The sequence below is a fragment of the Macaca mulatta genome, chromosome 6 (assembly GCF_049350105.2).
Source record: "Macaca mulatta isolate MMU2019108-1 chromosome 6, T2T-MMU8v2.0, whole genome shotgun sequence".
Classification (NCBI taxonomy): Eukaryota; Metazoa; Chordata; class Mammalia; order Primates; family Cercopithecidae; genus Macaca; species Macaca mulatta.
Genome location: NC_133411.1, coordinates 107,938,972 through 107,961,238, shown reverse-complemented (window position 1 = coordinate 107,961,238; position 22,267 = coordinate 107,938,972).

Below are 22,267 nucleotides of genomic sequence, written 5' to 3'. Positions count from 1 at the left end.
GACAGCAAAAGGAACCAGAAAACTCAAGTGCACAAAAATGTATTTAGCATAATTTCCATAACTTCGATGCCATGTAATATCTTAACATAATAATCCTGGCTTCATTTAAACATAGGGTTTATCTCCCAGTGCCCCCCTACTTAAAAAGTACAAAATATTCGAAAGAAAAAAATATGAACTTTATTTAAGATGCATACCCAAAGAGGATGAGAGAAGGCACTAGCAAAAAGAGAAGATAATTCTAAAAGCTATAAAGCCAAAGGAAAAATCTAAAACACCCACCAGTAACAGAATCTTTTTAAATTGTGATCTAATCAAGCTATGGCACACTCTCACAGCAATGAAATGGATGAAATGGATCACAGCTACTCACAACAGCACAAATGAACCCAATGATCATAATATTCAGCAAAGAAGTAAGACCCAAATGATTATGTATAATCTATTTCCACTGATGTCAAGCTCAAAACGGAGGCAAAACTAAAATATATTGCTTAGAGAGGCATTCATAGGTGGTAAAAAATACAAATGAAAGTAAAAAAGGTGTTCACAAAAACATCAGGACAGTGGTTGCTTTCAAGGTACAGGGTAATAAAATCACAATGGAATACATACAAGGACTTTTTTAGAGGCAGTAATGTATTATTTATTGACTCAGATGGTGGTTAAACTGCTGTCACTTTAACATTTGTTACGCTACACATGTATACTTTATGCTCCTTTCTATATGCGTGTTCTATATCCTTATGTAAGGGCTAAAAGCAAAGAAGACAGATAAATGCAACAAATCAAAGCAAGCTAAAAGCTTATGGCTGAGGAGCAGAGAGAAGAGATATGCTGAAAAGCAGTATTATTCTAAGTACATAACAACTCCAGAAAGATTCAGGAGTTGGATAGATCTGGTATTTCTGAAGGTGGTAGTAAAGATGAAACTGGAAAGGGAATTATTTGAAAGTCTATGTAAGAAACAGTGTGCCCCTAAATCCCACATGTATCTATATAGTCAGGTGACTTCCCTGATTCATGCTGCTAGAGGGCTGATGGTTGGAGCAAATAATTCTGGACTCGGAGATCTAGACACTGATGAGAAGAGGAACATGTACTGAAAACAAGAGAATGAGATGAAAGAAAACTGGTGCATCAATGCATCATTAGTCTCCATCCCCAAGTTGACTTCTAGAATGCTGGCAGATGGGTTTATTTACTTCCATTCGCTGCCCAATTAGGAGATGAGAAAGTTCTCTTGCAAAAGTGGTAGCTCAAGAGAAAATACAGAGATATGGAGAATCAGGGTGCCCCAACAAAACAGAGAACTCTCTGTTAATCACCCTGAGAAAAACCCAAGTCTAGACAAGTTTTGTTTAAGAACTACAGCTTCCAGTTTTTTAGGTTTTCACACTTAGAAATTACCAAGAATCCCCAAGGATTTGAGAAAAATCCCCTTCTAAAAAACAAAAAATAAAGCGAAGAAAGCAAATACACAAAAAAGAAACTCAGAGAGAAGCAAAAATAATGAAAACAAAACAGGAGGAAACTTCAAATGCCCGTAATTAATACCCTCAGAGAAACAGAGACAAATTGCAGTTGTATAAGAAAACAGGTGAATTTTACAGCACATAAATTATAGCTTAATAAAGGCCTTTTAAAAAAACATACAAATGGGTTATGATTAAAATTAAACTTCAGAAAAATAAAAAGAATTGAAAAATTAAAAATGCAATGGAAGGGTTGAAAGTTAAAATTGAGATCTCTAGGACAACAAAGCAAAAGACAAAAAAAAAAAATGAAAATAGGAGAGAAAACATTTTAAAATTAGATTACTGGAGGACTTTCCACATCAGACTAAAATCTGACAGAACAGAGAAAATACAGGCAAGGATATTATTAAAGAAATCATGAAAGAAAATTTCCCCAAACTGAAGGACATGTCCTCTGGACCAAAATAACAGTAATAATTATAATAATTCCATAAAAAATATTCCCATAGCTTGAAATACCAGTGATAAAGTAGCACCAAAATTTCCAAAGGAAAAAAAAAAAAAAACAGGACACATAAAAGAGATTGAGATTCAGATAGCATTGGACTTTTCAACACTGAATATAGTTGATACCAGAGTAGTGCATTCAAAATTATAGAAAAAATATGTTTCTAATATAGATTTCTTTAGCGAGCCAAATATATGTCAAACATAAGGGTGGTACAAAGACATTTCACACACTTTACATCTCAAAAAGTTATTTCTCATTTATCGATTCAAATAATAGGAGATCCAAAAGAGGGAAGTGATAGGATTTCTCAGGATGATGGTGAAAGAATATTTCAGGATGAGTTCAGACCCAGAGAGCATGTGGTCCAGATTGGAACAGAAAACAAAACTTTTAGAAAAAGACACCTCATATGTATACATCATGGAACACTATGCAGCCGTAAAAAGGAACAAGATCATGTCCTTTGCCAGGGCATGGATGAAGCTGAAAGCCATTTTCCCCAGCAAACTAACACAGGAACAGGAAACCAAACACCGCATGATCTCACTTATAAGTGGGATTGGAACAATGAGAACATGTGAACACAGGGAGGGGAACAGCACACACTGGGGCCTGCTGGGGGTGGGGGGAGGGGGAGTATCAGGACAAATAGCTAATGCATGTGGAGCTTAACACCTAGGTGATGTGTTGATAGGTGTGGCAAACCACCATGGCACGTTTACCTATGTAACAAATCTGCACATCCTGCATATGTATCCTGGAGCTTAAAATGTAATATAATTTAATATAATTTAAAAAGAAAAAGACACCTCAAAGGAAATATGAATAAAATTCATAGCTCATTCAATGTGTTGGAAGGGCTTGAGAGAAGAGTGATATTTTAGGCAGAGACATTGGATAATAAGTATCTTGGTGATAAATAGTTCAAAAACAAAGCAAATATTACAAGGTATTGATACTCATATTTCTTACACAAATGAATAGAATTAATACAGATAGGTCAAAGAAAGCAAATGAAGAAACTGGGGCAATTACCAAGACATTATACTGTTCAGCTTCAAAATGTATAAAATGGCCCTAAAAATGTAAACACTGAATTTAGATGTGATCAATGACATAACTCTAATAGAAAAATTGAGAAGAGGAAACGAAATAAAATTAAATCCTTATATCTTATAGTATGAAGTCCACTAATAATAACTATTTCACTTTCCTTTGACTTTGAAACAAATTACCACAAATTAAGTAGTTTCATCAACACAAATTTAGTATTTTATAATTCTAGAGGTCACAAGTACAAACCTTCAACCAAGATGTGCTGCAGGGCTGTGGTCTTTTCTGAAAGTTGTAAGGAAAATTCTTTCCTTGCCTTTTTCAGCTTCTAAAGGCTGCCGCCATCCCTTAGCTCATGGCCCCCTTCCTCCAGTTTTAAAGCCAGCAACAACCAAGTGATATCACTTTGACACTGATTTCTCTGCCTGCCCCTTCCGCATTTAAGAGAACCTTGTGATTACACGAGGCACACCTGGATAATTTAAGATAATCTCTTTAGGGCCATCTGATTAGCAACTCCAATTCTACCTGCTAACTTAATTCCCACTTATCACGGGACATAGCATATTCACAGGTTCCAGTGATTAGGATGTAGAAATAGTTGGGGCTCATTATTCTGCCTATTATGACATGTAAAACTGAAAATCAAGGGTGTTATTTTGAGGCCAAACACTGTGGCTCACACTTGCAATCCCAGCAGTTTGGGAGGCCAAGCTGGCTGTATTATTTGAGGTCATGAATTCGAGACCAGCCTGGCCAATATGGTGAAACCCTGTCTCTACTAAAAATACAAAAATTAGCTGGCATGGTGGCATGCGCCTGTAGTCCCAGCTACTTGGGAGGCTGAGGTGGGAGAATCACTTGAATCCAAGAGGCAGAGATTTCAGTGAGCTGAGATTGTGCCACTGTACTCCAGACCAAGCAACAGAGTAAGACTCTGTCTCAAAAAAAAAAAAAAAAAAAAAAGTGATTGGGATTATTTTGAAACGTGTAAATACCAAAAGAATTAGTTGAAAATGGTTGCATGTAAAGAATCCGGTGAATGAGGCGGGAGTAGCAAGGGACTATTGTATTTCATCCTAAAATTTGTAGAACTATTTTATTTTAAAAATTATCTACAGAAGTTACTTTCATAAGACAAAATAAGTAATTATTTGTAGTAATGTTCTCTTTCCTTCTATTTTTAGTACCCATCAGCAGCATACACAAAAGAGGCTTCTGAAGTCAGTATCACAAATAAGTTTTGGGTTTTTTTTTTTTTTCCAGTAGTTTTTGAGGTACAAGTGAGTTTTGGTTACATGGATAAATTGTATAGTGGTGAAGTCTGAGATTTTACTGTAACCATCACCCGAGTCGTGTACATTACACTCAATATGTAGTTTTCTGTCCTTCAACTACCTCCCATCTTCCCCACTCCTGAGTCTCCAATGTCCATTATAACACTCTGTATGCCTTTGCATACCCATAACTCAGTTCCCACTTATAAGTGAGAACATATAGTATTTGGTTATCCATTCCTGAGTTACTTCACTTAGAATAATGGCTTCTAGGTCCACCCAAGTAACTGCAAAAGACACTATTTTATTCTTTTTATGGCTAAGTAATATTCCATGGTGTATATATACCACATTTTTTATCCACTCATTGGTTGATAGGCAGTTAGGTTGGTTCCATGTCTTTGCAGTTGCGAATTGTGCTGTGATGAACATACACGTGTAGGTATCTTTTTGATACAATGGCTTCTTTTCCTTTGGGTAGACACCCAGTAGTAGGCTTACTGGATTGAATGGTAGATCTACTTTTAATTCTTTAAGAAATGTCTAAACTGTTTTCCATAGAGGTTGTACTAATTTACATTTGTACCAATGGTGTATGAGTTCCCTTTTCATCACATTCATGGCAACATTTATTGTTTTTTGACTTTTTAATAATGGTCATTCTGGTTGTGGTAAGATGGCACCTCATGGAGGTTTTAATTTATAGCAAATAAAAGATTTGAGTATGAAGATTTTGATTTGTAAGATGCATGTCTTTTCTTGACAGAAGAAAGGCCCCTTGAGTCTGAGGGGAAGGCACAGAAGGAAACTTGGCACTGGTGTGTTTTTGTTATTAAAACAGCCTAGCAAGAGTATGAGGATGAACTAAATGAGCCTCTCTCCAAGAGGCCACATGACAGTCTTTCCGACTGGGAGAAAAAAAGGAGTTGGATTGGTAATGAGACCCAGCACAAAACCAAAAACCCTGGTGGGGTGGAGGGAGCCAGTAGGCAGGAAGAAGGAATTCAGCAATAAGATACTGCCAGACGCACCTATGGTCCATACTAAGAAATTTGTGCAAGTTGAAGCAAAGCCTGTAGACTGTCCATCACTTGCTCTATGATAAAGAGACATCTTAGCTTTCTAGTTGATGTCTGGTGAGTGCCTTCCATCAATGTCCTTGGATCAGCCGGAAGTGACATGAATAATTGTCCCATTATTTTTCTGAACTTTATGAACTGCCCCAAGGTGACACACCTCAGGACAGTCATAGGTCTCCTCAACTAGACAGTACTGAATTATCCATATTACACCATTGCTGCCTTTGGAAAATAATTTTTCATAGCTTGTTTCACCCATGTATACGTCAATCACACTTATCCCTCTATCACAGGCTGTACCGTCTACTTATACAATGGTCTGGTTCCTTTCTTATCTATATCTTTTACTGTACTATGAAATCCTGGATATCAGAATACATGGCTTACATCTCTATATTCCCAGAAATTACAAAGGTTCTGACGCAGGAGGTACTTAATACATTATCACACAATTAATAAATGCTTAGTATGTTCCCATCTAAAAATTGTCCTAAAATTTATACACTAAATGGTCGGATATTTATTCTTATACAAAAAAAAAAAAATAGCAAGGCTGGGCATGCTGGCTCACACCTGTAATCCCTGTAATCCCAGCATTTTGGGAGGCTGAAGTGGGTGGATCACTTGAGGTCAGGAGCTCGAGACCAGCCTGGGCAACATGGTGAAACTTTGTCTCTACTAAAAATACAAAACAGCCTGGCATGGTGGCACACGCCTGCAGTCCCAGCTACTTGGGAGGCTGAGGTGAGAGAATCACCTGAACCCTGGAGGAGCAGGCTGTAGTGAGTCAAGATCATGCCACTGCACTCCAGCCTGGGTGATAGAGCGAGACCCTGTCTCAAATAAATAAATAAATAAATAGATAGATAAATCAAATGCATTAGCAGGAAATAAAGCAAGAGCATATTAATTTAGCCTAAATGGCTATAACAAAATGATCTCAAAAACATTGAAATCAGTTTTCAAATTTAATATCTTCTCTTTAAGAGATGTGTACTACAATTATTGCTCAGAAGTCAGACAGATGTAGGTTCAGATTTTGTCTTTGACACATGCTCTCAATGTGACACTGAGTTAATTATTTTATTTTGTGTGATATTTACTCCTTTAAATATGGGTGAAATAATACCTATTGCATAGGATGATATATTAGTGAGATACTATATGTGAAGAACGGTGCAAAGATGAAATGCATATATGCAGTAGTAAAATGTATTATATGAGATCATATGATAATGCAGATGACTGAGGAACTTTGTGTTAACCAGCAACCTATGTCTTCAACATTTGTAAAACCATCCCTAATTATATAAAGAAATGGTTTATTATATACATATTATTCTATTATTTAAAACAAACTTTTTCATTGGAATTGAAACATATTTTATATGGATTTCATTGGAATTGAATGCATTTTATATGTGTTGTTTCATTTAAAGAAAACCATTTAATAATTTCCTTTAAATTTAATACTATGTTACTTTTTTATAGAAGAAACTTACAATGTAATTAACACAAAAAAGCTTGGAAATAGAAATTACGCTTACCATCCCAAAGTCTAAGAAAAATAAAAGGAACATTCAAAGATAAAATTGGAAGAATAAAAATTTTAAAGCAACATTAAATATTCAGATCTGGTTTCAGTATTCAAAAATTAATGTCTTTTCTAGCCATTTTGTCCAAATGAGTTTGCGTATATAGAATATTAATTTACCCTCCAATTTGGTTCAAATGGGATTACAATAGACATAAAATGAAAGCAAGTATGCTAAATACATATTCAAAGCCAAAATGATTTAATAAATATTATGAAATAACTGACTGCATAACCATCAACATCTACTAAAAGAAATCCTCTCCACCAGCTATAAATACACAGCTATACAGGACAATGTGCATGGATTGTATCTTTAAAATGATTCTAATGTTCAAAGAAGGCAATTGACCCAATAACATTATTAAAAGACTACACTTTTTTTAGAGTATACAGTACATATAAATTATGGATGTTGACTTTGTCAAGCTTAAAATTCTTCAATATCTCCAATGGTTAGACACCCATAACCAGTGTCATTCCCAGGCGGTGTTCCTAACAGCATAGGCAGTTCCTATGTTACGTTAGGCAGCCCTAGCAGCAAAATTTTAATTTTCCTTTTTACCTGCCTTCATGCATAGAGCATCAAAAACCTTCAGGTTTCCAGGCCTTCCATTTGCTGGAAACTTCCTCTCAGGTTAATTGCAGGTTTAACTCTGTGCCAGTCCCTGTGATAAGTCCTTCCTGTGCATTAGCCAAAATCATCTTCACAAAAAAGTATATGTCAAAGGGACAGAAAATTGAGGTTTAAATAACTTGCCCAATGTTCATACAGTTGCTAAATCATCGCACTCAGGCTTGTAGTCCAAATTCACAATCACTACACTTTGTGGTTGTCAAATCGTTTCTTAGTATTAGAACAAAACCTCATTCAGAAACTCAATATGTACAACAGATAAACTTGGGCCAAGCCTGTTTGGTTGGATAAGGTAAGATGTTGATGATCTAAAGTTCCTCTTTTAGAAGGCTCTTACTCCTTCAGGAGGAGCTCAAAGGAGACTAGACTAAAAATCATTCCTCTCAATCCTTCCTTCACCTAAAATGTACCTTCTTGAACCAGTTCTTTCTCAGAGGCATCAATTCGAAAACCATGATTTCTTCAATGAGATATGTAGCAAATCCCTCTTGGGCCTTTCACATTCCTCTTTAACCCACAGTTGTAGGACAGAGTCCAGATACCTGGCACTTCCACGTTCCTACCACACACCAGAATCTTCTCCACTACTGAGGGAGTGCCAAAAAAAATAAAAATAAAAAAATAAAAAATAAACACCTGCCTGCAAGCAAAACCCAGAAGGAGCAAGGAGTTAATGTACCTAGGGCAAAGCAGCAGAAGACAGGATTGGATGGGCAAATGCTCTGTCCTGTTTCCCAGACAGACGTATGGGGCAGGTGCCTGTGGCCTGAGGGAGCAATCTCCATAATGCACCCTATGCTAGCTTTTCCTCTTTGCCTTTCTACACTCTCCACTCCCCCACTCTTGAATCCTGGTATCACCTCACAAATAAACTGCCTCACCTAAGTCCTTGCCTCTAGCTCTGCTTTCAGGGGACTTAAATTGCATATGATGTGCCAGAGGCTACGGGGTGACCTTAAAACCAAAGGCATCTGTACCCTAACAGAAATGTTAGGGAGAGAAGTAGCAGTTCTTTGGAGCCCCAACATCATTCTTAATATCCTTCCCACCTCCAGCCTTTTTATCTGCCTCACTAATTATACCACTGCTCCCCCAATGAGAAATTGCAGGTGGATTATAAACATAGAAATTTTCATTGATGGATAAATAGTATTTTATCATATCCACAAAATAAAAGTAATAGTACTATATTGTGATATTGTTCTATTGTAACATAAGAAATCTGTAAAAATAAAACAAGAATATTCTTTTGCAATTCTAAGTACTCAATAGATACAGTGACGTTTACAAAGTACTGCTTGGTCTAGAATCTAGAACTCTCTAAAGAAAGCAGAGAAATGGCCTGAATCCTTAAATCAGCTTACCCCTCCTCAGGACCAGGTTCCTCAGGCCACCAATGCCACAGGCTCCCACTTCCACCAATAATTTAGTAGAACCCCACTTGGTTAATATCTTATTTAATTTTATGAGATAGATCATATAAATCAATAAATACAACTTATGCCGAATTCTAAATCAGTAGTAATAAAAATATATATATTCCTACAGAAATTAGTCAAAGTAAAATAAATTGGGTTGACAAGGTCAGGAAAAACTCCTGAAAGGAAATAAGACCACACACCTACAGCCATCTAATCTTCGACAAACCTGACAAAAACAAGCAATGGGAAAAGGGTTCCCTATTTAATAAATGGTAATGGGAGAACTGGCTAGCCATATGCAGAAAATTGAACCTGGACCCCTTCCTTATACCATATACAAAAGTTAACTCAAGATGAATTAAAGACTTAAATGTAAAACCCAAAACTACAAAAATCCTAGAAGAAAAACTAGGCAATACCATTCAGGACATAGACATGGGCAAAGATTTCATGACAAAAACACCAAAAGCAACTGCAACAAAAGCCAAAATTGGCAAATGGAATCTATTAAACTAAAGAGCTTCTGCACAGTAAAAGAAACTATCAGCAGAGAGAACAGACAACCTACAGAATGGGAGAAAATGTATGCAAACCATACATGTGACAAAAGTTTAATACCCGGCATCATAAGGAACTTAAATTTACAAGAAACAAACAAATGATCCCATTAAAAAGCAGGCAAAGGAAATGAGCAGACACTTCTCAAAAGAAAACATACATGAAGCCAACAAACATATTGAAAGAAAAAGAGATCAACATCGCTGATCACTAGAGAAGTGCAAATCAAAACCACAATGAAATACCATCTCATGCCAGTCAGAATGGCTTTTAATAAAAAGTCAAAAAACAACAGATGTTGGCAAGGTTGAGGAGAAAAATAAAATGCTTTCACACTGCTGGTGGGAGTTTAAATTAGTTCAATCATTGTGGAAAAAAGTGTGGCTATTCCTCAAAGACCTAGAGGCAGAAATATCGTTTGACCCAGCAATCATATAATTGGGTATATACCCTAAGGAATATAAATAATTATCTTATAGATGCATGCACACATATATTCTTTGCAGCACTACTCACAATAACAAACACATGGAATCAACCCAAATGCCCATCAATGATAGACTGGATAAAGAAAATGTGGTACATATACACCGTGGATTACTATAAAACCATAAAAAGGAACGAGATCCTGTCCTTTCCAGAGATATGGATGGAGCTGGAAGCCATTATCCTCAGCAAACTCACTCAGGAACAGAAAACCAAACACCACATGTTCTCACTTAGAAGTGGGAGCTGAACAATGAGAACACATGGACACAGGGAGAGGAACAACATGCACTGGGGCTTATCGGGGGTGGGGGAGGGGGAGGATCAGGATAAATAACTAATGCATGTAGGGCTTAATACCTAGGTGATGGGGTGATCGGTGCAGCAGATCACCATGGCACACATTTACCTATGTAATAAACCTGAATATCTAGATAAATAGTTAATGCATGTGGGCCTTAATACCTAGGTGGTGGGTTGATCAGTGCAGCAAACCACAATGGCACACGTTTACCTATGTAATAAACCTGCACTTCCTGCACATATACCCTGAGACTTAAAAGTTCAAGAAAAGAGTTGACTATATAAAAAAGTATATATGACTTGTTCAAAATGTAACTAATACTTAACTGTCTTTTACCTGCTTAGAAAATGAAAATAATTTGAAATATTTCGCTGAATTTAAAATATATATATATATATATATAAAACACTTTAAAAGATCTGAAATTATAAACACAATTATTTTAAGGAAACTAATTTAAAGTAACAGTTCTGCTTTGACTGAATACATGGAGAAATAAAGTGAATCTTTTTAAACCAAATAAGATCACATAAAAAGTGATTTCTTTGTATTCATTCTGTTTTGTGTAAAAAAATATGAGTATCAATACCTTTCCCTTATGTTATTCTACTCAGGAATAGTGTCATGAAGATCATTTTCAGTTTTTGACATGCTCCATTTGGAGTCTTGTCTTATGATCACTTCTGAAAAATAGTATTTGTTTCAGACAGGAAGAAACAGGGGAGAGATGTCATTGAATGTGACAAGCTGGCCTTGCAGGTAATACCTGTGTTCTGTGCAACTATTTGGAGGACATTACCATCAAGAATCCTCTTCTCACCTGCATCTCTAAAAACTTATTTTTTTAGCAATGTTCATAGAGTAATCCTAGTTAGGGTGACTAATTTACACTAAGTAAATTAAGAGTCTAAATAAGTCAAGCATGTCAAAGTTTTTTTAATAATGATAAACACTAATTGGCAAGAATATTTTATAAGCTCCAAGAAGGCAGAGACTATGCTTATTTCATTGAATAATATCGATCCAGATCTAGCTATCAAATAGACAATAACTATTTGTTGAATTATTCAATTAATTTATTTAATGCTGAGGAAAGAAGGATGGGTAACTTGTCTCCCTGACAAAAATTGTATAACTAAATCCACACACTTTTGCTTGACAACTGTAGAATCAAAATAAGAGGATACACTGCTTGATGGGCCACTGAGCTGGGTTAGCTAAAGCATCCATTCCTGATACAGAGGTGCATGTGCAGGGTCAGAAAGCCTATGTGGCTGTTAGGACTCTTCCCTTTCAGGGTGGAGATAAACAAAAAGGTTGAACTCCTCTTTTCTAGATTTTTGGCAAAACTACTCCCTATCTGTTAATAACATTCACCTTTAGCTGGCATAGAGTACAGCTGAATGAGACTTCAGCTTTTTAAAATTATATTCATACTTCATTCATGCCTGCTTGATTCTACACCACAGTAAACCCAAGTCTCTCAGTGACATATTTAGACAACCTTTCTTGGCTAATCTCATCTATTATGCTTTGCCCTTCATAGACTTATACTTCAGATTCTGGGAGCAGCTTACTATGCCCTTATTCTCAGTCACTACTGTGTTTGATGTTCTGTTAAAGCAACGGTTTTGAAGAAGCAATAACAAGTCAATGAGGTGAGATTTAGTCTTAACTTCTGGTGATATCATATGAAAATAAACTTCAAGGAAGTGTCTGTCGTTCTTAGTTTGTCCTTGGATTTTGGTTGCTTTGAATGCTGTTTAAAATGACTAGGCCAGCAGATGGGGCTTGTAAAACAGTTAATTATACAGAGATACATTTGCCGTGATATCTTTTATTATATTTAGATGTGTATTATAAAACCACAATGAACAATCTTAGAATTTTGAAAATTTTAGTAATTTTGACATGAACACATAAAGGCATGCTTAGTATATCCTTTATATGGAAGTAAGTATATCTAAATACAAATACATTTTTCCATTTGCTGTTTATTCAATTGCTTTTCTATTTCTTTTCTCCTCTCTTTGCCTTCTTTTGGTAATATTCACCAACTGGTAATATCAAGCAACAGGTAAAAAAGAAATAAAAACGAGTGGAACAAAGTATAATTCATGAGTTTCAGAAGCTATTTCCCAAGTTGTACATTGGTTCTATTATCATGTTGATTTTTTATCATTTTTCTTACTGACAAAGCAATAAATGGAGATCTTCTATCCAATAAGTGTCTCTACAGTATAATGATTGGTGTATTTTTCACAGTACTATAAAGCTTTTTGAAATATCTGTGAAGTAATTTATAGATCTTACAATGACTAAAATTGCAGGTTTAATTTCTATTTTAGCATACAATGCAAGTTCCTGCCATATTTGTATAATCTGTCCATATTCTCTTGGATGAAATATACATGATGTGAGCCTTCTTAGTGACTCTAAATGGCTACATGGAGTCTTCCAGAGTGTCTATGTACAGTTTTGGACCAATCAAAGTAAATAAACAAAATACAGACCTGAATTCTGTAGCCAGAACACAGAAGCAATGATTTTAACCTAGAAAAATCACAGCAGTTGTTAAAGTCATCTACCTCCAGAGGAAAGAATCAGGATGACTTCTTTCTGCTTTTGCATAGCAACTTCTCCTATCAGTTTCACTGACATTAGCTGAAAAATGCCCCCAGACCAGCGAATCATGAACAGGGCTATTTCATGTTGCTGCTTTACCATTGAAGAGAGTCTGCCAACATAAACTATTATTTCTTCTTTTTTAACTTTTAAGTTTGGGGTGGGGGTGGTACAAGTTCAGGTTTGCTACATAGGTAAACTTGTGTCATGAGGGATTGTTATAAGGGTTATTTCATCATCCATGTATTAAACTGAGTAACCAGTAGTTATTTTTCCTGATCCTTTCCCTCCTTCCACCCTCCACCCTCCAATAGGCACCAGTATATGTTGTTCTTCTCTATGTGTCTGTGTATTCTCATTGTTTAGTTACCACTTATAGGTGAGAAAATGTGGTATTTGGTTTTCTGTTCCTGTGTTAGTTTGCTAAGGATAATGGCCTCCAGCTCCATCCATGTCCCTGCAAAGAACATGGTCTCATTCTTTTTTTATGACTGCATAGTGTTCCATAGTGTATACACACAACATTTTCCTTATCCAGTCTATCATTTATGGGCATTTAGGTTGATTCCATGTCTTTGCTATCACGAATAGTGCTGCAATGGACATACACATGCATGTTTTTATAAAGTAATAAAGTATATTCCTTTGGGTGTATACTGAATAATGGGATTATAGGGTCAAATAGTATTTGTCTTTAAGTCTTTGAGGAATAGCCACACTGTCTTCCACAATGGCTAAACAAATTTATAGTTCCACAAACAGTGTATAAGCATTCCTTCTTCTCCACAACCTCACCAGCATCTGTTATTTGCTGACTTTTTATTAGTAGCCATTCTGATTGGTGTGAGATGGTAATTTATTGTGGTTTTGATTTGTATTTCTCTAATGATCAGCAATGTTGAGTTTTTTTTCGTATGTTTGTTGGACACATGTATGCCTTCTTTTGAAAAGTGCCTGTTCATATTCTTTGCCCACTTTTCAGTGGGATTATTCGCTTTTTTTCTTGTCAATTTGTTTAAGTTCCTTATAGATGCTGGGTATTAAACTTTTGTCAGATGCATAGTTTGCAAACGTTGTCTCCCATTCTGTAGGTTGTGTGTTTACTCTGCTGATATTTTATCTTGCTGTGCAGAAGCTCTTTAGTTTAATTAGATTCCGTTTGTCAATTTTTGCTTTTGTTGCAATTGCTCTTGTTGTCTTTCTCATAAAATATTTGCTTGTGCCTATGTCCTGAATGGTATTGCTTAGGTTATCCTCCAGGGATTTTATAATAAACTATTATTTCTAGCAATAGTGAAGCAGTAGTATTGGCATGTTTCTGAGATCATGCCACAGTCATGGTAATATCAACTGTGCTATTGGTGTGGAGGAAGATACCTGTTTTCCAAGTTGCTCTTGCCTCTGAGAATATTGCCCTGAAGGCTATATCAAAGCATAATTTATCTGAAAATTATAAGTATATGAAGAAAAATGAAAACACACAAGAAAGCCTATCATTTAAAATTGAAATTTATCTATTAAAATGATATTCCTGCCAGGCACGGTGGCTCACACCTGTAAACCCAGCACTTTGCGAGGCTGAGGCGGGCAGATTGCTTGAGTTCAGGAGTTCCAGACAAGCCTGGACAACATAGTGAAACGATCACTTGAGCCCAGGAGGCAGAGGTTTCAGTGAGCTGACACAGCACCACAGCACTCACACTCCAGCCTGAGCAACAGAGTGAGACCCTGTCCCAAAAATAAAATAAAATAAAATAAAATAAAATAAAATAAAATAAAATAAAATAAAATAAAATAAAATATAAAATAAATAAAATAAAATAAAATAAAATAAAATAAAATACAGGATGTTCCAGTCTACTATGATCCTCTCAGTACCATTATGACGCAGGCAACAGAGAATCAATTGAAAGCTAAAACTGCTTTTCAGACAGGTTACATAGGTAGAAGACATATACATGAATGCATTCATTCATCTCACACATCTTTTAAAACAAAATATCTTCACACCCCATGTAGCAATTGCGACAATTATTTACTTTCTATTCACAGAAAATCTCCCTCTTACAATTGATTATACTACTTATATCATTTTTCCTCCCATACTCTCCTCTATGCTCTCCATTCAGTATATTTTTCCCTCCACTCCACTGAATAGCTCCTAAAGGGACATCAATCCCTGCACTGCTAAATTCTATCAGTAATTCTCTACTCTTAGTTTACTTAATCTCTCAGCCACATTTGCTTCCTCTTTTCTTGGTATTTGTGCTCATTAAAGGATAAGAAAGATGATTCGTAGGGGCACCAGATGAAAATACCAATCTTCTAATTTATTTTATTTTAAAAATGAGAAACAAAATAAAGTTGACTAATATTTAATAAATCACTAGACACTGATGCTCTCACTTGACCCATAAGATACGTGATCACAGAGTATACTCCAAGTACCTGGAGAGGAGAGTGGTGGTCCCACAACTCAAAGGGGTTGTAGACCCTGACTTACAACTTAACTAAATGAATTGCAGTTTATCTGTGCATAGTTAATGGATTTATGAATTATATTTTCTACCTCAAACCAAAAATAAAATTAAAGGGGGGCAAATGGCTTTAAGATTGATTTCTACAATCCTCATGTAATAAAGTTTTGAATAAAACTTTTTTATATATACTTTAAGTTCTAGGGTACATGTGCACAATATGCAGGTTTGTTACATATGTATACATATGACATGTTGGTGTGCTGCACCCATTAGTCTTTTATATTAGGCATATCTCCTAATGCTATCCCTACCCCCTACCCCCACCCCACCCCAGACCCTGCTGTGTGATGTTCCCCACCTGTGTCCAAGGGTTCTCATTGTTCAATTCCCACCTATGAGTGAGAACATGCAGTGTTTGGTTTTCTGTCCTTGCAATAGTTTGCTCAGAATGATGGTTTCCAGCTGCATCCATGTCCTACAAAGGACATGAGCTCACCTTTTTTTATGGCTGCATAGTATTCCATGGTGTATATGTGCCACATTTTCTTGATCCAGTCTATCGTTGATGGACATTTGGGTTGGTTCCAAGTCTTTGCTGTTGTGAAGAGTGCCGCAATAAACATACGTGTGCATGTGTCTTTATAGTAACATGATTTATAATCCTCTGGGCATATGCCCAGTAATGGGATGGCTGGGTCAAATGATATTTCTAGTTCTAGATCCTTGAGGAATCGCGATGCTGTCTTCCACAATGGCTGAACTAGTTTACAGTCCCACCAACAGTGTAAAAGTGTTCCTATTTCTCCACATCCTCTCCAGCACCTGTTGTTTCCTGACTTTTTAATGATTGCCATTCTAACTGGTGTCAAGATGGTATCTCCTTGTGGTTTTGATTTGCATTTCTCTGATGGCCAGTGATGACGAACACTTTTTCATATGTCTGTTGGCTGTATAAATGTCTTCTTTTGAGAAGTGTCTGTTCATATCCTTTCCCACTTTTTGATGGGGTTGTTTGATTTTTTCTTGTAAATTTATTTAAGTTCTTTGTAAATTCTGGATATTAGCCCTTTGTCAGATGGGTAGATTGTAAAAATGTTCTCCCCTTCTGTAGGTTGCCTGTTCACTCTGATGGTAGTTTCTTTGGCTGTGCAGAAGCTCTTTAGTTTAATTAGATCCCATTTGTCAATTTTGGCTTTTATTGCCATTGTTTTGGTGTTTTAGTCATGAAGTCCTTGCCCATGCCTATGGCCTGAATGGTATTGCCTAGGTTTTCTTCTAGGGTTTTTAAGGTTTTAGGTCTAATATTTAAGGATTTTATCCATGTTGAATTAATCTTTGTACAAGGTGTAAGGAAGGGATCGTGTTTCAGCTTTCTACATATGGCTAGCCAGTTTTCCCAGCACCATTTATTGAATAGGAAATCCTTTTCCCATTTCTTGTTTTTGTCGGGTTTGTCAAAGATCGGATGGTTGTAGATGTGCAGCATTATTTCTGAGGACTCTGTTTGGTTCCATTGATCGATATCTCTGTTTTGGTACAGGTACCATACTGTTTTGGTTACTGTAGCCTTGTAGTATAGTTTGAAGTCAGGTAGCGTGATGCCTCCAGCTTTGTTCTTTTGGCTTAGGATTGTCTTGGCAATGAGGGCTCTTTTTTGGTTCCATATGAACTTTAAAGCAGTTTTTTCCAATTCTGTGAAGAAACTCATTGATAGCTTAATGGTGATGGCATTGAACCTGTAAATTACCTTGGGCAGTATGGCCATTTTCATGATATTGATTCTTCCTATCCATGAGCATTGAATGTTCTTCCATTTGTTTGTGTCCTCTTTTATTTCACTGAGCAGTGGTTTGTAGTTCTCCTTGAAGAGGTCCTTTACATCCCTTGTAAGTTGAATTCCTAGGTATTTTATTCTCTTTGAAGCAGTTGTAAATGGGAGTTCACCCATGATTTGGCTCTCTGTTTGTCTGTTATTGGTGCATAGGAATGCCTGTGATTTGTGCACATTGATTTTGTATCCTGAGACTTTGCTGAAGTTACTTATCAGCTTAAGGAGATTTTGGGCTGAGACAATGGGGTTTTCCAAATATACAATCATGTCATCTGCAAACAGGGACAATGTGACTTCCTCTTTTCCTAATTGAATACTCTTTATTTCTTTCTCTTGCCTGATTGCCCTGGCCAGAACGTCCAACAGTATGTTAAATAGGAGTGGTGAGAGAGGGCATCCCTGTCTTGTGCCAGTTTTCAAATGGAATTCTTCCAGTTTTTACCCATTAAGTACAATATTGGCTGTGGGTTTGTCATAAATAGCTCTTATTATTTTGACGTACATACCATCAGTACCTAGTTTATTGAGAGTTTTTAGCATGAAAGGCTGTTGAATTTCGTCAAAGGCCTTTTCTACATCTATTGAGATAATCATGTGGTTTTTTTCTTGGTTCTGTTTTTAATGGATCATGTTTATTGATTTGCATATGTTGAACCAGCCTTGCATCCCAGGGATGAAGCCCACTTGATCATGGTGGATACACTTTTTGATATGCTGCTGTATTCGGTTTGCCAGTATTTTATTGAGCATTTTTGCATCCATGTTCCTCAGGGATATTGGTCTAAAATTCTCTTTTTTTATTGTGTCTCTGCCAGGCTTTGGTATCAGGATGATGCTGGCCTCATAAAATGAGTTAGGGAGGATTCCCTCTTTTTCTATTGATTGGAATAGTTTCAGAAGGAATGGTACAGCTCCTCTTTGTACCTCTGGTAGAATTCAGCTGTGAATCCATCTGGTCCTGGACTTTTTTTTGGTTGGTAGGCTATTAATTATTGCCTCAATTTCAGAGCCTGTTATTGGTCTCTTTAGGGATTCAACGTCTTCCTGGTTTAGTCTTGGGAGGGTGTATGTGTCCAGGAATTTATCCATTTCTTCTAGATTTTCTAGTTTATTTGCATAGAGGTGTTTATAGTATTCTCTGTTGGTAGTTTGTATTTCTGTGGGATCAGTGGTGATATCCCCTTTATCATTTTTTATTGTTTCTATTTGATTCTTCTCTCTTTTCTTCTTTATTAGTCTTGTTAGCAGGCTATCAATTTTGTTGAACTTTTCAAAAAAACAGCTCCTGGATCCATTGATTTTTTGAAGGGTTTTCTGTGTCTCTATCTCCTTCAGTTCTGCTCTTCTGCTAGCTTTTGAATGTGTTTGCTCTTGCTTCCTTAGTTCTTTTATTTGTGATGTTAGGGTGTCAATTTTAGATCTTTCCTGCTTTCTCTTGTGGGCACTTCATGCTATAAATTTCCCTTACACACTGCTTTAAATGTGTCCCAGAGATTCTGGTATGTTGTATCTTTGTTCTCATTGGTTTCAAAGAACATCTTTATTTCTGCCTTCATTTCGTTATGTACCCAGTAGTCATTCAGGAGCAGGTTATTCAGTTTCCATGTAGTTGAGCGGTTTTGATTGAGTTTCTTAGTCCTGAGTTCTAGCTTGATTGCACTGTGGTCTGAGAGACAGTTTGTTATAATTTCTATTCTATTAAATTTGCTGAGGAGTGCTTTACTGCCAACTATGTGGTCAATTTTGGAATAAGTGCAATGTGGTGCTGAGAAGAATGTATATTCTGTTGATTTGGGGTAGAGAGTTCTGTAGATGTCTGTTAGGTCCACTTGGTGCAGAACTGAGTTCAATTCCTGGATATCCTTGTTAACTTTCTGTATCATTGATCTATCTAATGTTGACAGTGGGGTACTAAAGTTCCCCATTATTATTGTGTGGAGTCTAAGTCTCTTTGTAGGTCTCTAAGGACTTGCTTTATGAATCTGGGTGCTTTGTATTGGGTGCCTATATATTTAGGATAGTTAGCTCTTCTTGTTGAATTGATTCCTTTGTCATTATGTAATGGCCTTCTTTGTCTCTTTTTACCTTTGTTGGTTTAAGGTCTGTTTTATCAGAAACTAGGATTGCAATTCCTGCCTTTTTTTGTTTTCCATTTGCTTGGCACATGTTCCTCCCTCCCTTTATTTTGAGCCTGTGTGTGCATGTGAAATGGGTCTCCTGAATACAGCAGACTGATGGGTCTTGACTCTTTATCCAATTTGCCAGTCTGTGTCTTTTAATTGGAGCATTTAGCCCATTTACATTTAGGGTTAATATAGGTATGAGTGAATTTGATCCTGTCATTATGATGTTAGCTGGTTATTTTGCTCATTAGTTGATGCAGTTTCTTTCTAGCATCAATGGTCTTTATAATTTGGCATTGTTTTGCAGTGACTGGCACCATTTGTTCCTTTCCATGTTTAGTGCTTCCTTCAGGAGTTCTTGTAAGGCAGGCCTGGTGGTGACAAAATCTCTCAGCATTTGCTTGTCTGTAAAGGATTTTATTTCTCCTTCACTTATGAAACTTAATTGGTTGGATATGAAATTCTGTGATGAAAATTCTTTTCTTTAAGAAATTTGAATTTGGCCCCCACTCTCTTCTGGCTTGTAGAGTTTCTGCTGAAAGATCCACTGTTAGTCTGATGGGCTTCCCTTTGTAGGTAACCCTACCTTTCTCTCTGGCTGCCCTTAAGATTTTTTCCTTCATTTCAACTTTGGTGAATCTGGCAATTATGTGTCTTGGAGTTGCTCTTCTCAAGGAGTATATTTGTAGCATTCTCTATATTCTTGGATTTGAATGTTGGCCTGCCTTGCTAGGTTGGGGAAGTTCTCCTGGATAATATCCTGCAGAGTCTTTTCCAACTTGTTTCCATTCTCCCCGTCACTTTCAGGTACACCAATCAGATATAGATTTGTTTTTTTCACATAGTCCCATATTTCTTGGAGGTTTTGTTTGTTTGTTTTTACTCTTTTTTCTCTAAACTTCTCTTCTCACTTCATTTCATTCATTTGATCTTCAATCACTGATACCCTTTCTTCCACTTGATCGAATCAGGTACTGAAGCTTGTGTATTTGTCATGTAGTTCTTGTACCATGGTTTTCAGATCCATCAGGTCATTTAAGGTCTTCTCTATGCTGTTTATTCTAGTTTGCCATTCGTCTAATCTTTTTTCAAGGTTTTTAGCTTGTTTGCATTGGGTTCGAACATCCTCCTTTACTTGGAGGAGTTTGTTATTACCTGTCATCTGAAGCCTTCTTCTCTCAACTTGTCGAAGTCATTCTCCATCCAGCTTTGTTCCATTGCTGGTGAGGAGCTGCATTCCTTTGGAGTAGAAGAGGCACTCTGATTTTTAGAATTTTCAGCTTTTCTGCTCTGATTCCTCCCCATCTTTGTGGTTTTATCTACCTTTGGTCTTTGATGATGGTGACATACAGATGGGGTTTTGCTGTGGATGTCCTTTCTGTTTGTTAGTTTTCCTTCTAACAGTCAGCACCCTCAGCTGCAGGTCTCTTGGAGTTTGCTGGAGGTCCACTCCAGACCCTGTTTGCCTGGGTATCACCAGTGTAGGCTGCAGAAGAGTGAATATTGCAGAACAGCAAATGTTTCTGCCTAATCCTTCCTCTGGAAGTTTCATCTCAGAGGGGCACCCAGCTGTATGAGGTGTCAGTTGGCCCCTACTGGGAGATGTCTCCAGTTAGGCCACTCGGGGGTCACGGACCCACTTGGGGAGGCGGTCTGTCTATTCTCAGATCTCAAACTCTGTGCTGAGAGAACCACTACTCTCTTCAAAGCTGTCAGACAGGGACGTTTAAGTCTGCAGTAGTTTCTTCTGCCTTTTTTTTTAGCTATGCCCTGAACCCAGAGGCGGAGTCTACAGAGGCAAGCAGGCCTCCTTGAGCTGCAGTGGGCTCCACCCAGTTCGAGGTTCCCAGCTGCTTGGTTTACATCCTCAAGCCTCAGCAATGGTGGACGCCCCTCCCCCAGCCTCACTGCCACCTTGCAGTTCAATCTCAGACTGCTGTACTAGCAGTGAGCAAGGTTCCATGGGGGTGAGACCCTCCAAGTCAGGTGCAGGATATAATCTCCTGGTGTGCTTTTTGCTAAGACCATTGGAAAAGCACAGTATCAGAGTGGGAGTGTCCTGATTTTCCAGGTACTGTCTGTCACAGCTTCCTTTGGCTAGGAAGGGGAATTCCCCAACCCCTTGCACTTCCCGGGTGAGGCAATGCCACGCCCTGCTTCTGCTCACACTCCATGGCCTGTACCCACTGTCCGGCAAGCCCCAGTGAGATAAACCCAGTACCTCATTGGAGTGCAGAAATCACCCATCTTCTGCGTCGCTCACACTGGGAGTTGTAGACTGGAACTGTTCCTATTTGGCCATCTTGGAACCGGACATCTGAATAAAACTTTTATTTTGTTCAAAAATGAATGACTTGACCCCAAAGTTGAGGACAGGCTGGTATCAAATACTTCACATTCTAAATAGGTCTGACAACAATTAGGGCTATGTACCAGTCCACAGATTAGTAAGAATCAGCAAAACCAAACTTACTTCCATCAGAGAATCTTGTCTATACATATTTTTAACATACTTTATTTTTAGAGAAGTTTTAAGTTCACAGCAAAATTGAGCAGAAGGTAAAAAGATATCCCATATGCCCCTTGTCTTCACACATGCATCGACTTAGACTCCCCCATAATCAACACTCCCACCAGAGTGGTCCATTGGCTACAAGTGATGAACCTACCTTGACACATCATTGTTACCCCAAAACCATAGTTTACATTAAGGTTCACTTGGTGTTCTCCATCCTGAGGGATTGGACAAGCTTATAAAGACATGTACCCACCATTATAATGTCATACAGAATAGTTTCACTGCCCTGAAA